Raw genomic sequence first — 17,303 nt, forward strand, 5'->3', positions numbered from 1 at the left:
TGCTAGTTCTATCAACTAGAATTTCAGAATGACATATTCTTAGGTTTCTCATCTTACTAATAAATCTTCCCTATTATTGATCCCTAAAAAAATTATCAATTAGAAATGTATCATCCATGATTTAGGCCTAGTAAATTCATCAAAAATCAATGCAGAAAAAATGTACACTTAATCACATTATCTTTGACTACAAAACCAAATGCACTCACAGGAACTTAATTGAGCATCACTTTCAATTTGCCCCCAATGTAAATTGAAAGAAAATCAAAGGCGATTACTATACATTCCATTGCCAAAAGAACAAAATTTCTTAACAGAAAAATAACTTAAATTATACCCTCCTTTTGTTTTTTGGCTGGGACAAAGACAAAGTACAATTAATAGCATAAAAATTCAACATTAAATGGACTAAAGAAAGAAATGTAGTCACCTTACAGAGTGGCCAAAATGGCCAAATGGCCATAAAATTGTAAGTATATAGTTAGTAGACCCAGTTTACAAACATTATAATTTACTAGCATCTCGAGTCTCCGAGACTCGATTTTGGCAACCACATGGAAATCGAGTCTTAGAGACTCGATTTACAACCTTTATATACCTCAAACTAGAACCCAGAACTTCAGAGAACATAGAGAAGAACCCAAGAAAAAAAAAAAAAAAAAAAAAACCTAGAAATAGAGAGAGAAGATCAAGACCCAGTGCGAGACCCAGGCCACGCCCAAGCTGCGCGCGCGCGGCCTAGGTCGCGCGTGAGACCCAAGGTGCGCACCGTAAGCGACCCATCGTGCGCTGCCTGGGCGCGGCCTGGGTCGCACGACCCAGGCCGCTCCTAGGCAACGCGCGACCTATGCTCTTTCCGATCAGATCTGAATCTGAATCTCTCTCTCTCTCTCTCTCTCTGTTGTTTTTTGGTTGTAGTGAAAGCTTTGAACGCGCGACCCATGCTCTTTCAGATCAGATTTGAATCTCAATCTCTCTCTCTCTGTTGTTTTTTGGTTGCAGTGAAAGCTTTGAACGAAACTTTTACGAGAGATTTTGACTTAAATTTTTTTTCTTAATTTTTTTGTTTTTAAATTGAGTCTTAGAGACTCGATTTTCAGGTAGGAAAAATTGTCACATCAGGCTTTGGAAATCGAGTCTTTGAGACTCGATTTATAGGCCAAAATCGACTCTTAAACGCTCAAGATGCTAGTAAATTATATTGTTTCAGAACTGGCCTACTAACTATATAGTTAGAATTTTATGGCCATTTGGCCATTTTCACCAATACTTTGCCTTCAAGGAGGCCATAGGGAATAGGACCAAATTGTCTTGAATCTCTAGAATTATAGATGTTGTCTCCCTCTACCCAAACATGTCCCTTTGGAACCTATGACAACACTAACACTAGCTATAACAAAGCACAATCTATAACTAAAAGCTTTAGCAACAAAATCCAAATTCAAAAAAAACAAAGTTAAAGTGATGAATGATAATAGCTACCACAATAGTGTCACATCTATCACTTTTCATGGGGTCGACAACATAGGTGATAGAATGAGACTCCAATCCCAACAAGCGCTTCACCATGACTTTTCAAGGAGATTCATGAGAGCGTAAGAGGACAATATCTCTGGGGCCCACTTTACCAAATTTGATGGAGAGCCGCTCAGCCAGGAACATATCACCGGTTAGATTGAAGGTCGAGACCATGCTGGGACCATAGGCCTGCAACCACTCAATTATTATCATTTCTTCCTAAAACATGTTTAGTAAAGTTTAAGGAAAAATGTTTTACGAGGGCAAAGGTGCAGAGGTAGGTGTTGGTGACGTGGAGGACGCAGAAGAACTTTGCCACTGCAAGGGTTTTTCCCGATGCTTCTTTCACTATGCTCTATTGCTCTTATATTGTAAGTTCCAGTCTCCCAACAAGCCCCACCATGTCTGATATCTCTCTGTGTCTCAAGCGAAGCTCTTTTCTACTTCAAAGTCCTGAGTTCCAATTTCAAAATACGATTAAGACAACTGCTATGGATGAGTCTACTCACTCCGGTCTCTAGCAACCAACACTGCCTCTCAGCCTCTGCTTCTAGTGGTCTCTCTCTCCTCAGAATACCTATAGTATGGACAAAGAACTTTGTGCTCACATACCCAAGTCCAACCCAATTTTAATCTGAAAACCAAACCCACTTTCTTATTATGGGTCCATTAGATTTTTTGAGCCCAAAAACCAAAAAAACATCACAGATAGGAATACACTTGTGATAAACCTCAAGACTATATATATATATATATATATATATGAGAAATGATATGTTCACAATATTTTTACAACAAATCCTAAGTGGCAAGTTGTTACTGGTTATTATTGTTAGGACAAAAAAGTAATCTTAGTGTTAGGTTCAAATTTGAACCAATTACAACTAACCACTTATGATTTGTTGTAAAAATGTTGTGAAAATGCTGTGGACATAGCACCTCTCTCACTATATATATATATATATATATATATATATACTTGTTGCTAACTCAAGTGATGCACGGGATAGTTAAATAAATATATATAAATATATATATATATATATATTTTTTTTTTGATAAGTAAGAATGATATATATACGAAAGGCTACTCTATGCTAGAAAAACAAAGAGCAAACCCAGGAAATACAAGGAGAAGAAAACAAAGAAAAACAAAAAAAGAGAAAAACCAAACAACAAATTAATTACAAAGAGAAAGAGAACTAAGGAAAGAAGGGAGAGAATCACTAGTCGTGAGTCCCCAAGCCTGAGACCAATCAAAAAGAGTTCCACTAAAAGAAGCAAGCATCTGATCACCAGAACTAATCAAATTTTCAAAAGTCCGCTGATTGCGTTCCTTCCAAATACACAAAAGGATGCATAACAGAACTAAATTTCAAATCTGAGACGAGTGCTTCCCCAACCAATTCCACCACCAAAAAAGCAAATCTGGGATCGATCTAGGAATAACCCAAGACAAGCCAAAAGTTATAAAGACAAAGCTCCAAAACCTATAAGCCATCTCACAATGAAGAAATAAGTGGTCTATTGTCTCTCCACAAAGATGGCACATAATACACCAGTCCACAAAAACCAATCTCCTCAATTTCAGGTTATCACCCGTTAGGATCTTATTCCAAGCAACACACCAAACAAAAAAGGAAACTCACCTAGGGGCCTTAACTTTCCAGATAGCTTTCCAAGGAAAGACAGTTGAGGGAGAGTTCCTTAATTTGTTATAATATGACCGGATGTCAAAAACCCCATTAGGCTTCAACTTCCATCTCATCTAGTCTCCCACATCCATTGGAGGAGTATTAGCTCCCAATATATGAAGAAAATGTAGCCCTTCATCCATCTCCCAATAATTAAATTCTGGAATAAAACAAACATCCCAAATTCTTCTATCCTCCACCCCTTGCCTTGACAAAGAAGCTTCTACAGAAACCTCTTTATCAACGGCAATACCATATAGCCTTGGGAAAGCCAAGAGAAAAGGTTGATCCCCATACCACCTATCCTACCAAAACCTCACTCTATTCCTCAACCCAACAACAAAGTGACAATATTTGCTAAAATCCTCCTAACCTATGTGAATACCTCTCCACAAACCACACCCATGAACTCCCCTACCCAACTTTGAGGTCCATCCTCCCCATTCTTCCCCATATTTTGAAACTACCACCCTCCTCCATAACCGACCCTCTTCCTTCCCAAACCGCCACTACCATTTCCCCAGTAAGGCCTTATTGAAAGTGGTAAGTTTCCTTATCCCTAAGCCACCATTGGCTATAGGCGCACATACTTTATCCATCCTACCAGATGAGTCTTGCTATCACCCCATAGAAAGTCCCTTTGCAACTTTTCAATTTTATTAGCTATGTGAGTAGGGATTGTGAATATTTAGTTTACTTGAAGGTACTATGACTTGAAAATGATAACTAAACTTAGGCTACATGAATGCAATACATATATATATATATATATATATAAATCCATTGCTATAAAAGTTCTCTTATTATTTTCTCTGATAAGTACTAATAATTTTAGAAGACAAAAGAATTACTACATAGTATAAACAGATAACTGCTCTTAATGTACTGACTTCTTATAATTAAGCCTAACATCTACCTAACCAATTGTGACTCCAAAAGTTCTTACATGTAGGCACTTTGAACAATCCTTTTTATATGAGATTAGTGAAAAAGGTTTGAATCCATTATGTGCAAGGATACAGTGGTAACGATACAGAATATGGATGGAAAACTTCTTCAAGTTAGTTAATGAATATAGGCCCAGCATAGTAAATCTAGAAGACATTATATCCTTATACTGCAATAAGCAAACTAAGATTATGATAATTGGTGAATGGTAAATGAATGTGGTGGCACTTAGGAAACTAATTATCTTCAAATAAGAGGCCATATTTAATTTGAAAATTGCATAAGAAAGTTTAGTGCAAACCTTATTTTGGGTTCTTGCATTTGTTGGACCTGATTCTCAAAACTTTCATTTCCTACCCAACCCTGCAAGTCTGATTCCAAAGAAGAAAACCTGTACCCCATTTAAGATGGAAAATTGTAAGTTTAAAAAAAGGGAGACAGAAAAACAAAGCAAACATGAGATAAATGGAAGAGGAACATGCTACTATGTCTACACTATCATATAAAATACCAACCCAAGTTGAAGCTTAATCCTATTTATAGGGAAGATGATAAAATAACCACTACTTGTTGGGGCTATAAATAAAAATGAAATGAAATAAATAAAACCCATTGCTTAGAGCTTTTTAAGTTCCAAAAGTGGTGTTTCCCCAATAGCCCAACACTATCATGACATCCCACAACTTGTTAATCATCTACTGTTACAACAGTCCATCTTAGGCAAACTTCCTCCTCGCCTACTAAATGGGCTTTCAAGAGGAGAAACACCTCATATGCCTATCATTCAAATGGCTATCTGCAGATAGAACCTGTACCCAATGCAAGACCTTTATCCAACCTATATAAAATTATCCATAAAATTTAACTCAGACCTTTTGTCAAGCCCTTGCCTCCTTATTGTCAGTCACCGAAGGCCCTCTTGTTGATAAAGCCGTCATCACCTTACCCTTCTCATTGCAGATCATAGCAACCAGACCTGAGCAGTTTAAGCCTGGAAAAGTAGCAACATCAAAGTTCAATTTAAACATTGATCTTGGAGGAGGTTGCCACACCTGGGAACCCATATTTATCACTGGTGTTTGCAGCAGGTCCTGGGCTTGCCAAAACTCATCTAGATAATCAGCAGCCCTTCTGTTCAGCCACATCGAATCCTTTAGCTTCCCTCCGTGATACAAAACATTCCTTTGGTTCCAAATTAGCCAAGCTTGAACCAAAAATAATTCAAACTTAGTCGTGGGCAATCTGCTCAATAATTCTTCAAATAATTGCACTACATCATGCTGTTCAAGAATATATTTCTGCAATTTGACTGAAATATCCGCCCAGATGTCTTGTGCCACCCCACATTCCCATAACATATGTATCCCCAATTTGGCACACCTAGTAGACAACAAGCACTTATCATCCTCAATAATCTGTAAAACAAAATTACAAAAAGCAGTGAATGTTAATTACTTTGCACATTCTTATTTCACCAATAGTCATGGTGTAATTACGTTTACATTTCGTCAATAAATTTTCTGACATTTACCCAAAAAAGAAGGGTTTGATAAGCTAAGAAATTTCATATTAATAAAAAAAAAAATCTGAAAAACGCAAAAACAATTTGTAATGTGTAAGCTGTGAGCAAATTTCAATATCATTTAGGGAAAAATACAATTTATGAGACATTATGCAAATCATACAAGAAATCAAAACAACGCGTACATGATGTTTTATTAAGCAAATCGTACATTAGTGAGACATTTTGTCCATGAGGATACAAATGTAAAACAGCACATTATTATTATTATTATTATTATTATTATTATCTATCTATACTACTATTTAAGGGACTGCATCTGTTTGGACTGGATCTTTTTTTTATTCCAAAATACCCCTATCTCTCTAAATTTAAGTAGAGATAAAATTAAAGGATAATTTGGTAAAAATACAGGCCTAACTTACACTAAAATATTGCCTGCAAAATAGAAACACTCTCCCACTAATCCAATTTTTCAAAGCAACTACATGTTTATTTATTTTTAAATACTATTAGTTTTTTTTAAAAAAAAAAACACCCACGTTAAAAAAAAAAAAAAACTAAATAGTTAAAAAAAAAAAAAAAAAAAAGCTAACACACGTACTGATTAAAAAACTAACACAAGTATTGATAAAATGTGGTGTTTAAGCACATCTTTTTTCTTTTCTTTTTGGGTAAACTAGAGTTTTATTAAAAGCAACTAAGCAGAGAAAACAGGAGCAGCAGTGCTGCGATCATACAAAGTTTTAGCCGAATTTAAATTCAAAAGTAAGGACACCTCTGGCGGAGGGTCAAGAAAAACTACAACTCCAAACCTCTACAGTTATTGAAAAGTACACCCACATTTTAGTCAAACACAACTCCAAACTTCTACCTAACAAATTTAAATCTCTCCATTATCATTAAGTAGTTATAATGTTATCAAATTACTTCCTATCTCTTCCATAAAAAAGAAAATACTTCCCATTTCCACCCTCCACCCTCAAGTCCCTGCTTTTTATACTCAGAGGAACAATAGTAATAGGTGACTACGTGCCAAAGGAAGCCACTCAAAAAGGTATTTACTCATCATTTTCTTTCCATTCATGTCAGATAATTTATGAGTTCTATTTGAACTCAAATTTTTTTATATTCACGTTTTCAAATATGAGTTCTTATATTCCTAAATGTCATCACATGCAATTCAATGGATCAATGCAAATTATTCTTAACATAACGGTATTTCCCTTTAAAAAATAAATAAATAAAAAAACGTAACAGTGAAGGAATGTTTGCTTTTCAGCCTTTATACAGTTAACTTTCATAAACTAATAGTCATGTTCACATTCTCAAATATGAGTTCTATTTGAACTAAAATTAGTTTTTTAAAACTCAAATTGATTTTTTATTTTTTATTTTTTTGAATTAGTTCAACGCTAACTTAGAGTTTAGGGGGAAAAAAAAGCTTATTCTATTATCGCGATTTGGAGTCTGAAAGGAAAAAAATAAAATTCTTTTTAACTCTCACCTAAAATACTATCTACAAAATATGATCAAACTTTGTTATCATTATCCTTTTTGTCTATCTTCAAGATTTTCGTACCTAAACTTCAAGGAAACGTGCACTGGGTGTGGATCTTCAAGATTTCCGTAGCAAAAATGTAAGTATATTTGATTACCTCTATTTAGATGCCTCATGAGTGTTGGGTTCTCTGTATTACAGCAAATTAAGTTTTTTATTTATATTTTTTTTTAAAAGGTGTCATTCAGTATTTGTTTTCCTGTATTTGGTTTATATTTGGTTTCCTTACTTTGTTATCATTATCCTTCTCCTTAATCTCATCTCACATTGGTTTTTTTTTTTTGGTTCAAATATCTTTGTTTTGAATTAAAAAAAAACAAACAAACAAACAAACTCATGCGTTTGGGTGTTCTTCATCTTCTTATTTCCTTATGATTATCTTTTATTTAGGAAAAATTTGCCAAATAGTAGATTTTTAGAAAAAATTTTGCTACATAGCATACGGATGCAACATTTTGATTAGTTAGATTGTTTTTGAAAATTGAGTTTAACAAACTCGAGTTCCAACCCATTTCCTCTTAAGATGAAGTCTGACATGGACCAAAAAAAAAAAGGTGGAACTCGAGTCTAAGAAACTTGAGTTTTGTGTGAAAAAACTAGGAACTCGAGTTTTAGAAACTCGAGTTCTATTTTTTTTTTTTTTTAAATAGTCTAACTAATTAAAATGTTTCCTACACATGCTTTTTTGTTAATATTTTCCCAAAAAGATGCTTTTCTGCAAATTTTTCCCTTTTATTTATTATACTATGTGTAAGCCTTTTCTTTTTTGTGTTAAGAAATGCATTTTCTATGGGGCTATATTTGGAACTCCAAACAATTTCTCTTCCTTATTTTATGGACGTCAAGGTGAGGATAAATCCCTCAAGATGTTGGAAATTAGTTTTAACTTTTAACATGACTGGTGTGTTATCATGTCCCATAAATTCGGTGCATAGAGAGCACAGTTGTAGGTAGTTAATTGGCACCATCATGCATCATTTTGTAACAAAAATATAGCATTCATAGCATCAACGTGTAACTTCGAGAAACGTGCACATTCTCACTGGGTGTGGATATTATCCTTTTTTTTTTATTTGAACAGTTTGATATGTGTTTAATATTTTATCTAATTAATGAGTCATTCTTTTATATATATATATATATATATATATATATATATATATACTGTCTATTATTTTCTGGTTATCTGGTTTGACTAATTATTTTAGTGTATGTATTCTAAGTGGTATTCTCTTTTCCTCCTATTATTTTTGTTTATTGTTTTTCTTGTATTTAAGCCTTACTATCTATTTTTTTTAATCTTTTAAAAAAAAATTTGTTATTAACAAATTTTGTTAGATTGCATAGCAGGCACATTAAATGAATTCAGGTGAGTGAAGTGATAGTCAATCTATCAAATAGTTGTTAAAAACCTTTTTTTTTTTTTTTTGGGTAAAAGTCATACCTATATATACGCCTATATTTATTAATTTGTGTAACACTACGTTTTTAGTTAATTGAAATTGTTACACGTAACTTCATTTTTCTCAATTGAATCTCTTCCATATGAAATTTAATATTGTCTTTTGTTGTGCCTTTCATTGCACTTTTTTTTTTAAACATTTTTTTCAAAAAATTAAAGGAATTGTAACGTTGATGGCCCTTCTTAGGTTTTTTTTTTGGATAGTTTTTTTAAGCATGCTAAAATTTAGTTATGAATGTGTACTAAATGCCTATCTTTTAGGATTAAATATAATTACATACTACCATTTAAAAAAATTGAATTAAAAAAATTCTGCATTTACAACGTGAGAGTCTTTAGCATTTCAAATTTTTGTTATGGTTATTGATGTGTAATAACTAGCTACCTTTTAGGACTAAGTGGCTGCCTTTTAGGATTTTTTTATTAAAAAAAAAAAAATTGATAACTCTCATTTAAATATGTTCATTGTGACACTCTATGACTGGTATATCTTCTTCTGTCATTACAAAGTTCACAATCCAAAAGGATTAATTTTCATTCATTAAACTTTTGGGCTTGGGTTCAAAAAAATAATAGATGCACAAGAAAAAATTACATCGCTTGATATTAAACTTAGAGAATAGGTGGACTTCTTAAACAGTATTCTTGGTGCTTTAAGAAATTAATACAATTCAAAATTTTTTTTTACTTCAAATGAGCCTTAATCCTATTTCTAGCTTTGTTAAAATTAAATCTGAGGGTGTGAGAGACATTGAAAATTATATATTACACTCAAAATTAGCTACCAATCAATTTTAATCCGACCTAACAATTAAATAAATTGCTATACAAATTAAATCAAACAAAAAACTATATGCACAACGAAAAATACACAAATGTATATAATAGAGACTTTGAAGTCTCTATTATTTCATTTCACAAGATTATGCTTGATGCTTATTGTACTTATCGTTATTATGTACATTTTAAAGTCTCTATTAATAACACCAAGTAACACATTTTGTATCATAGGTTCATGGAAAATGCTGCTGGAAAGCAATTAGAATGTGGAACAAATAACATTGCTCCACCAACTTCTCCACCATAGCTGGCATAATATTAATAAGTTCACCTATTCCATGTTTCAAATGTAGTGAATTATTTTACAATTTTACCAGATGTAAATATTTCACTTTTCTACATTGATCTATCAACTTCTTCATAATAGCTTTTGTAAAGGTCAGCACATGTATTTTGTAACTAGTTTTATTGTTATGATTTCATTATGCATTTTCATTATATACACTATTTATAAGATTTATTCAATGGATATTTTTTTCCTCCCTCTATAGGTTAATACTAAATTATAGCATCATAAAAAAAAAAAAAAAAAAAAAAAAAAAAAAATACCAAGGGGTGTGATGAGTATTATGTGTGGTGAAATAATTTTTTCATCACACTTCTAGATTTTTTTTTGTGATTAGAAAATAAAGTAATCACAAATTATAATAAATGCTCTAAATTAACCCTTACCTAAAAAATAAAAGAGCCTCTGAGCACGCGCTCACGCGCGTGCTTAGAGGGTAGTTATTATTATTATTTTGCTTATAAATAGTACGCACTCACCCCCATATTAATTGATTCATATGCCCACGTTGAGCGCGTGCTTAGAGGGTAGTTATTATTATTATTTTGCTTATAAATAGTACGCACTCACCCCCATATTAATTGATTCATATGCCCACGTTATTGGAGTGAACACAACTACTTGGTCATTTTACGTGCAAATTAAGGTGAAGAGATGATTCTTAGTTCATTTTATTTCTTTGAACTGCATCTTTTGAAATTTTACCAATTTTTGTGTGATGATTCATAGTTCAGTTCATTTTATTTCTTTGACCTGCATCTTTTGAAATTTTACCAATTGTTGTGTGATGATTCTTAGTTCATTTGATTTTATTTCTTTGAACCGCACCTTTTGAAAATTTATCAATTTTTGTGCGGGTGGGTGTGTAGTGTATATATTTATTTTTAGCTTTGTTTGAATGAAGTATTCACAATTAGTTCTATGTTCTTATTGTTGGCTCACATTTTTAACTTTATTTTTTATTTTTTTATATATATCTGAGATGATTTTATGAAGTTATTTAATTCTAGGAAATATTTATTTTCATAATTTGTATAAATAGATCAATGACTTTTAGGTGAAAAAGTGACAATCTCTCGCTTTTAGATTTTTGTGGAGCTTAGCGTTAATGGAAATTATATTGCTGTGAATTGATTTGGTGGATTAGATTATTAAGTCTAGAAATCCTGTAGTGAGTTGGAAGAATTTTCAGGGTTTATGTATAATATATATTCCAAGTTCATTTGCTTTATTTAACAACAGATCTGAATTTCTCTTTTTTTACTTAATTGTGTGCAGATCTGTACTGTACCACGCGGTGCCCAGCTCCAACATGACCATGAATATTATTTTTATTTTCTCTCTCTCTATGCTCCCCCTCATGATCTTTGCTTGTCCAATTAATTTTGGATATGTAAGGAATATCACTCAGTTTGATCCCACTTGCTTTAATACAAGCTCTATAATTTCTAATGAAACCCAATGCTGTCATACCCTTAAATCATTGTTTTCCCTAGGCTTAGCACAACACTTAAATGTGTCTTCAATGTTTTTACTTTCTGATAACCATACTTCTGTGTCTTGTTTGAAGGACTTCCAAGTAGAGTTGGCTTCCTTGGAAGTCCCAACTCATTGGGTTCCCACTTGTTTGGACCCAGAATATTTTGTGTCCACTCCTACCTTTTGTGATAGGATTGAGTCATTAGATGATTGGTTTAGGATTGCAGGCAAGAAAACATCAATCGACTCTTTTTGCAAAGATAACCTCAACCTCTCTAATAATCATTGTGTCAATTGTTTGACTGCAATTAGAATAACTTATCGAAATGACTTAATGCCAATTAACCATTCTAATGCTGAATCTTGCTTACTATTAGCTCAGCTTTATGCAGCTGGTTCAGTGAATATCCATGGCCCTGAGAGCAAAGACGTTGCAAGTTGTATTTTTCAATTGAATGGTACTTTTGTAAACATGCAAATGTAGACATGTAATTTTACCTTCTGCTATACTCTTGATGTTTGGGCTTGCTTTTCTTTTAGAGATTGGGTTATTAGGAAGTGAAAGAGTATGTGAAAATTCGGCGGTTGGATCTTGTATGCTTACAATTTTAAGCTTTATAATGAAGTTAGACAAACTACTATTCATCAATCTTGTTAGGTTTGTTTTATGTCTTTTTATTTTTACTATTATTATGATTGAGGCATGCAAGTAGACTTATTTCTAGTGTTAAGAAACAAAAAAATGATAAAACCTATTAAACATACTTTATTTCACATAACTGTGTACACATAAGTCACAATTTTAGTGCAAAATGTGTGTGTACAGTTGTGAGGAGTAAGGTATGTAATAAACATCAGCCCAAAAAGAAAAATTAAATATCAATATTTCTAGATTCATTTTTAAATTTTAAATTTTTTTTTTTTTTGCAAAATTTATTGCCTATTTTAGAATAAAAATTTACATTTTTTTTTATTTTACCCAACCATTTTTTAAAACACTCATATATGGTTATTTATTCCGTCTAATGTGGCTAACAATCAAAATTTTAAAAATAAAAATTATGCCACTTAGGATGTCATCTATATTGTCACGTGACCTAAACTAATTTTTTTTAATAATAATTTAAAAAAAAAAGAGCTGAATTGAATTTTCCCACCGGACTAAAGGTTGATTTGCTTTTGACCTAAACTAAAATAATTCCAAACTTTGAAAAGTACCATGAGAGCATCAAAGCCACTCAATTTGGTCATGTTAGAGTGATATTTTGGTTCTTTTTAGGGATTGCAAGAATATTTTGGTTTTGTTATCTAAAGGTTTAAGGGACAATTAAATTATTTTTGACATGACCAAAATATCACTCTAACATGACCACATCATGACCAAAATATCACTCTAACTCAATTTGATGCGTCTAAATTGTAGTGGCCACGTCAGATAAAAAAGCCATGTTTTTTTTTTTCCCCTTTCTTTATTTATTTATTTATATTTCTTACCATTTCTTTAATAAAAATTAAATAAAAAAATAAAAAAAAATGAAGAGAGCCCTCCATCTCTCTCAGTCTCCTCAATCTCCTCCTTAATCTCCATCTCTCAATTTCTAAGTCAACACTTTGTTCTTATATGTCAAAATCTCTTCTTACATGTCAAAATCCCACCATCAACTAACACCAACACCTTCATCCCAAAAGCTAAAAATTCGAGACCCACAAGCCACCCACCAGACCTCCATCAACTAAAGGCCCCAAACCAACAATTGAAACTCATCCCTAATCTACTGGGTATAAACCCATCCCAAAAGCATTGCTTGGTGTTTGGAGTTTACATACAGTCTAGTGCCCCAACACCTTATGACAAATCTATTGGATACCACAGCAAAAGATTTTTTGATTTGATTGTGGGTTTGATTTCGGTTGATTAATAAAATTTCAGTCTAAGACAATCCTAACTCTATAACCAATGAATTTTTTGTGATGTTTTAAGGGACAATTAAATTATTTTAGACATCTCATGGGTGGTTTAGTCAATTTTTATTTATTTTTTTATGTTTCAGTGGAATTTTTCCTTGGAAAATATTTTACAACAAAACAAACTATTCCTCATTCAATGTTTCCTCAGTCACATTGAATGGTATCGTCTTCGCGTTAAATGATACACCAATGTCCCAATTAGGAATACCAGCGTTCATATGTAAACAAGAGTTTACAAAATTTCAGTCTTAGACAATCCCAACTCTAAAACCAACAAATTTTTATGATGTTTTAGTACTCAACATCCTTGGACCACACTGTCTTTTCTCTTATAGAATTTCATAAACACAAAGATAACTCTGATCTATTGTTGTTGGACTTCTGCTCTAGTGCACTATATGCATCTCCCTGGTAAGGGGAAAAAAAAGGAACCAAGTAAAAACAGCTGAATCTATGAAATAAGAACATAATCAAAATCTTTTAAGACCAGAGAATCAAATGAGAGCATAAGCCCAACACGCAAAGCAACAGTATCTCCAAAATTTAGACTTTATATGATACTATGCACAAAAACGTTTTTGCTGTTGTCCTCACGCAGTAGTATAACTGAATATCAATAATCAAGTTATATTTTGCCAACTCTGAACTTTAATGTTGAAACTTGGAACCCAAAGATCTTGGTGTTGCCCCTAAAATTCACAGACTCATAGACTAATCAATAAAAATAATTAGATCATTCAAACCCTCAACAAGAACAGCAAGACAACATTTTTACATTCAAATAGATGTTCTTGGAAGTCCTTTATTGTTAAGGTTTTATACAGGAGATGGAGTCAAGTTAATTATGTTAGAAAGCATGCACAAAAAATGTTCTCCATTACATTAATGTCCAATCGTGACAACCCCCTGCAGAACCCTTCCACCACTATAAAATGCATAGGTGAACATTATAATTCACATTATGTGCCAAATTGCCAATACCAGTTTTTCTATACAATTGAAAATAAAAATAATTGAAGGCCCAATTGAATTTAGAAGCTAAAATGATGCTCACAACATTATCAACCATAACATAAATTATCACAACTGATTCCTGCGAGCGTAATCAAAGAAGCATATTTCCAATGCTCTTTGCACTGCATGTGCCCTTAGGACTTGTTAGCACCAACAAAACCAATAAAGCAGTGGCAAACACCTATAGCCTAGTTTATCATCATACACAAGACCATCTACACTTTCACCATATTTACAAAGTTTTGAATCCAGACTGCCACTTAACAAATACAGATTCGAATATTATCCCTAAAGCATTCAGAGTAAATTTCACAAATTATAGAGAAAAAACACATTAATAAGTGAAAAACCAACTAACCATCTCATCATAAGCTAGAACAAGAAACTCGTCATCATCGAAAGCTCAACCTATTTCAAGGAGAACCAAAGATATAAAAATAGAGCTTGACAAGAAGAATCTCTTAAGAAGATATCCCCATAATTTTATACACGGCCATACCTAATACTCATATTCGACCATATCAAATAGAGAGAGGAATGATATGCAGCCAACACTGATCATTTGGAAATTAGGGGTAAACAGCAGCAAAATTCAAGGTTCTTAATTCTCTGCTATAAAGAAAATCAACATCATGAACTAATATGAACTCAGGCACACCGAAAATATCATTCTTCATTTAACTCTTCTATAAAGCCATGTCCTCCACTACAGAAGTCACCCAAGAGAAATTTACACACCAGACTCAACTTTAGTCTCGGCCTCTGCCATAGCTGCCAGTGGCTGAAGAGCTTTGAGAGGATTCATAATGATACCATCTATAAGCCCATATTCTTTGGCTTCTTTTGCACTCATGAAGAAATCTCGGTCAGTATCCTGATGGGTCCTGTCAAGATTTTAACCGGTGTGGTAGGCGAGATATCCATTAAGGTTTGCTTTATGATGCAGCATTTCATTTTCCTGAGAATCATGTCTCTTGTTTAGGAGTTAGGATACTGTTTATAAGATAATATAATAAAGGAGATGACAAGTAGATAGATAGAAACTACAGTCATTATATAGTAATAAGAATGTCCAAATATTAAATGTCACAGGTGGGTTTCCATTCCTTCAATTTCTTTATAGTTCAACCTCTAACTAGAGTCAAGTAGACTACCAGAAACAATTGATTCTAAAACATATAATTGAGTTAATATTTGACATTTGGAATGGATCTCCTCCTTGGAGACACCCAAACCACCAGTTTTTTTCCCCTTCTTTTTATTGGCAAGTTAAACATGGAATCGAAAGTGTTGTTAATTTGTTACTAACACAAAGTCAGCAAAGATTAAAAAGTTGAAAGGCATATCAGATTTGGCTAATTTAACAAATCAAAGCACACCAAACTCTATCCATGATTAACCATTAAAGAAGTAACTACTAAGTTCTTCTGATCCATAACAGATTTATGGTTAATTTAACATAATAAAGCACACCAAACTCTCACATGCACACATATGAGTCAAAAACCCAAAACCCAGCTCATTAATATAATCAGTTGTGTCACTATAAACAATAACAGAAAAACCTTCATTTGGGTACCTCTGAATTATTCTTGAAAGAAAAATATAACTAAAAATTTCAGAAATAAAGCAATTAAAAATAAACACGACATTAGATTTGTGAGGGCTTTGATTACCGCCTAAGCATTTCAAAATCATTGAGCAAGTCCAATTGATACCTTCAGCAAAATCATTAAGCAAGTCCAATTGCTTCCACTTCAACCTTAAAATCCTTCAGCAAAGCTACACCAATTAAGCTTTCTCTGCCAGTACCCTCACAACACAAAGCAACAAAAAAATTGATACCTTTTCCCTTAACTTCCAAATTATGCACTTCGCTATTATTGGGATTTGCAGACAACTTCTAAACTCTATAGATTCAGCCCTTCACTGAGCATGGCAGCAACGGCAAAGCCAAGGTTAATGAAGGAGGAAATTGGAGAAGAAGCTGGGGTCTTCAACCAAACAAAGAATCTAACAAAACCCCTCAAAAAATCTATTTGGCTTTTATGAATAAGGAAATTAACACAGAATTCATTCAAAAGTAGGTGAAATTTAATAACAGATATCGAAATTTCGCAGAGAAAACAAAGTATTTGGGATTTTCTTCCTAGATAAATTGAAGTAGATCATGAATGAAACCCTAAAAATCAACATCATGGTTTCTATTTAAATTTATTTTCCGCAATAAATCACAGTAAAAAAATTAACAAACTTGTTAACAAAAACTAATTTAAAAAATAAAAAATAATTAACCAAAAGAAAATTCCTAACCGGGTATTGCTAAGAATGGGAGAAAATCCCCTGCCATCAATTATGCACCTTTGTACCTTCTGTAATTCAACGATGGATGGGTTAGAAAATGATGGGGAGCTGCGTTGGATGAGAGAGTTGAAGAAGAAGGAGAAGGAGATGGGAATGCATTTGAAAGAGAGAGATTTTGAAGGAGACGGTCAGAGGCTTCAGTTTTTGACTCTGGGGCAGTGGTAGACTTGGCTTGGCGGAAGGCTGAGGGGCTGTGGTAGGCACCATTCAGGTTGGAGTTTGAAGGTTTGTTTTCTGCATCTGGAAGTATTCAAATACCATCATGTTCGTGCATATAGTAGGGTTGTTCAAGGGTTAAATTGAAGTGAATTAAAAAAAATTATAAATTAAGAATGATGTGTAAATTTGTGGAGGCTACAAAGTTGAGGTGGACCACTCTTATGATGTTAACAAAAAGTCAGGGACTTTGGTTTTATAATATACTAGTTGCTAATCCGTACGATGCACGGAAAATTTTAATAAACAATTTTATATATTGATGGTAAAGTTCAACAATTTATTTAAACTAACACAGATTAATAAAGTTATGCATAGACACATTCTATAATCCATGACTTATTGAAATCTACAATGCAAGCACTACTAATCTTTCTTTGGAAAGCTACCAAACTATTATCACTAAAGAAGTATTCTTCAGACCATGGAAA

At 33.0% G+C, this 17,303-nt stretch overlaps 1 pseudogene; it reads right to left on the reverse strand.

The window, feature by feature from the left end:
• Positions 1 to 1,240: 1,240 nt before the first annotated feature.
• On the reverse strand, positions 1,241 to 3,666 carry LOC115990764 (annotated as a pseudogene).
• Between the last annotated feature and the right edge of the window lie 13,637 nt (positions 3,667 to 17,303).

Source organism: Quercus lobata, chromosome 5 (genome assembly GCF_001633185.2).
Source record: "Quercus lobata isolate SW786 chromosome 5, ValleyOak3.0 Primary Assembly, whole genome shotgun sequence".
NCBI classification, from domain to species: Eukaryota; Viridiplantae; Streptophyta; class Magnoliopsida; order Fagales; family Fagaceae; genus Quercus; species Quercus lobata.